Consider the following 3,493-nt stretch of genomic DNA (forward strand, 5'->3'; position numbering starts at 1 on the left):
CCAGCTGAGAAACGAAACCCTTCTTCGATGCTCTGAGGGTCCGTACGCATCCGATGCTGCACCGTGAAGTCACTCCTTCTATGGGGGAGCAAAGAATCCAGCCGGAGTTTCTGTTTCCTTTTCTTGATTTGTTTGCCCAATCGGTCATTCAACTAGCTGAAAAGGGGCGTTTTGGCAAGCGTTGTGCAATAATACAACCTTCACATTCTGCCCTCCTGCTCCTCTGCTGAGAGCATGTTGACTTTCCCATTCCAGTCAGCAAGGAGCAAATAAGCCCCCCAAAACTCTTTTCAAACACAACACAGACAAGGCAAGGCAATTTTATTTATAGAGCACAATTCATACACAAGGCAATTCAAAGTGCTTCACAGCTACATGAAATCACAAGAAGGCAATGAAATCATTAAAAATAAATAAAATAAATAAATAAATAAATAAATAAATAAAAAATTTAAAAAATAAATTTAAAAAATTTAAAAATATATTAATAATAATATTAATAAAAATTTAAAAATTTAAAAATTTAAAAAAAAATTTCAATAATCATTAATTAATTCATTTAAAAGTGAAGAGTGCAGATAAAATACTTTCAGGTGTCATATGCACAGCTAAATAGAACTGTTTTCAGCCTGGATTTAAACATTGTCAGAGTTGAGGCCTGTCTCACATTTTCTTCTGGAAGACTGTTTACATTCTCTGGCTTCTTTTGCTGCCATACGAGCTGGAATGGGTTGGCGACGGCACTCATGTCGCTTCCCAAATGTGGTTTCCTTTGCCGGCCAGAACTTTTTCCAAACACATTTTGAACTTTGGGGTCAAGAGAGACTTTGGTCTCGCCAACGGCTGCAGCTCAGAGCTAATGGGTTGACCGTCCCCTATGTTGGCAATGTGGGGCTAGAAGTTAAGCTCTATGGCAAATTGATGGTCAAGGATCCCCCTGGTGGCGCCTCTGCTGGGGCCCCTGGTGTCCTAGGTATGGACCTCATTCGCAGGTGCTATTGGGAGCTCTTTGGGCAGCACGGTCTTGCCCTGTTTGGTCTGCCTATGGTTTGGGAAGCCCCAGAGTCCATTGTCCAGGCATTGCAGAAGAGCCACCAGGCTAACGCAGCAGGTCCTCACCATGCCTTCTGTAAAGTCAAGGTGCATGGTGGGGTGGCCTGTTGGGCCCCTGGTGGTGTGATGGAAATTCCACTGTGCTGTTTGAGCCCTGGGACTCTGGCCTTCCTGCTGGGCTGCTTTCTTTCCCTTCTTTGGTTCGGGTGGAGAGGGACACCGCCTATGTCCACAGGACTAATTTAGCTCTATCCTCGGTTCTGCACAGGAGCAGATTGATGCCTTGGATCCGTCTCCCTCGCCGGCTGAACCGCAGGGTAAGGTGAGGTTCTCTTCTTGAAAAGTACACCTCCGTCTTTTCAGCGCACGATGGCGACTTGGGCTGCACAGACCCGATTGTCCATGAGATCCCTCTTTTAAACGATGTCCCTGTAGGTGCCCGCTGGTTCTCTATCATGGATTTATCCAGTGAGTACAATCAGGATCCAGTTGCCGTGAGAGACGGCCAAAAACTGCCTTTTGCACGCCATTCGGCCTCTTGGAATGGAATCGCAGGCCCTTTGGCCTTTGCAACGCCCCCAGTACCTTTCAGAGATTGATGCTATGGATTTTCGGTGACCGACTGTTCCAGGCTTTGCTTTCATATTTTGATGACATCGTGTCTTACGAAAACTCAGTAAGTGCTACCATCTTGGAACTTTGACAATCCTTGGCTTCAGCTTGGCTTGGCTTTGCCAAGTTGGCTTTACATAAGCTGGTTGCAGAGCTTGGGGCCACAAAGTAAAAAAAAAAAAAAAAAGAGGTCTTAAGAGAGGGGTCACTGGGCTCTGGACTGAGGAGTGTAATCACAGCTTTGAGTTGCTTAAGTCCAAGCTGACCACTGTGTCTGTGCTCGCTTATGCAGAGAAGTCAGAAACACCCTCTCTGGGGAACCAGCTGCCAGTTTGGGAGGCAGGGCCTTCAGTTATAAGGCCCCTCTCTGTGGAACCAGCTGCCAGTTTGGGAGGCAAAGCCTTCAGTTATCAGGCCCCTCTCTGGGGAACCAGCTGCCAGTTTGGGAGGCAGGGCCTTCAGTTATCAGGCCCCTCTCTGTGGAACCAGCTGCCAGTTTGGGAGGCAGAGCCTTCAGTTATCAGGCCCCTCTCTGGGGAACCAGCTGCCAGTTTGGGAGGCAGGGCCTTCAGTTATCAGGCCCCTCTCTGTGGAACCAGCTGCCAGTTTGGGAGGCAGAGCCTTCAGTTATCAGGCCCCTCTCTGTGGAACCAGCTGCCAGTTTGGGAGGCAGAGCCTTCAGTTGTCAGGCCCCTCTCTGTGGAACCAGCTGCCAGTTTGGGAGGCAGAGCCTTCAGTTATCAGGCCCCTCTCTGTGGAACCAGCTACCAGTTTGGGAGGGAGAGCCTTCAGTTATCAGGCCCCTCTCTGTGGAACCAGCTGCCAGTTTGGGAGGCAGAGCCTTCAGTTATCAGGCCCCTCTCTGTGGAACCAGCTGCCAGTTTGGGAGGCAGAGCCTTCAGTTATCAGGCCCCTCTCTGTGGAACCAGCTGCCAGTTTGGGAGGCAGAGCCTTCAGTTATCAGGCCCCTCCCTTGTGGAACCAGCTGCCAGTTTGGGAGGCAGAGCCTTCAGTTATCAGGCCCCTCTCTGTGGAACCAGCTGCCAGTTTGGGAAACAGCACAGGGAGCACTTAAACTCCCAAAACTGGTGCACAGAGATGGGCAGAACTTTGGGGAAAGAGGGAGAGTTCTGTAAGAATGTGTGGAAGAAGCTACGGGACAGATACCTGAAGGCAAAGACTCTGTTGATGCCGGGGGCTTCAGACCTTCACCTCTATTAACTGAATTAAAAAATTAAAATGATCCGAATACTGCAGCAGTATCATTAATTACAGTATTCTTGCTCTTGACAGCGGCATTGTTTTCTTCTCCACTTTACTTTCGTGGTTGTAGAGTAGTGTAACCTTCACGTAGCAGCGCCACCTCTGTGACGGAGAAAATTGCAACTACTGGCACATCGACTTGCGCCACTATATTTGGCGGGCACGAAATCGTGACGTCATCAACACCGCTCGCGCGAGCAGATGCAGCTACCATGCTAGAGCCTTTACGCTGCTTGTTGTCCCCTCTTTCCTGTCCTCTCAGCCCCCAGCTGGTCCAGGCAGATGGTTCCTGGTTCTGGTTCTGCCAGAGGTTTCTTCCTGTTCAAAGGGAGATTTTTCTCCCCACAGTTTCAGGACGGGAGATTGGACTGAAGACCTGTTGGTTTCCTCAGCTTGGCTACTTTTATTAACTGGCTCTGTAGGAATTGGACTAATTTGGTTCTGAAGTAACTGGATCTTATTGGGTTATGATTACAGTTAATCGGGTTGTATTTGGCTTGAATTGGACTGAATCTTTGTTGTAATTTGGTGCTATGTGAATAAACTGAACTGAAAAAAACACAAA

Source organism: Odontesthes bonariensis, chromosome 11 (assembly GCF_027942865.1).
Source record: "Odontesthes bonariensis isolate fOdoBon6 chromosome 11, fOdoBon6.hap1, whole genome shotgun sequence".
In the NCBI taxonomy this organism is placed as follows: domain Eukaryota; kingdom Metazoa; phylum Chordata; class Actinopteri; order Atheriniformes; family Atherinopsidae; genus Odontesthes; species Odontesthes bonariensis.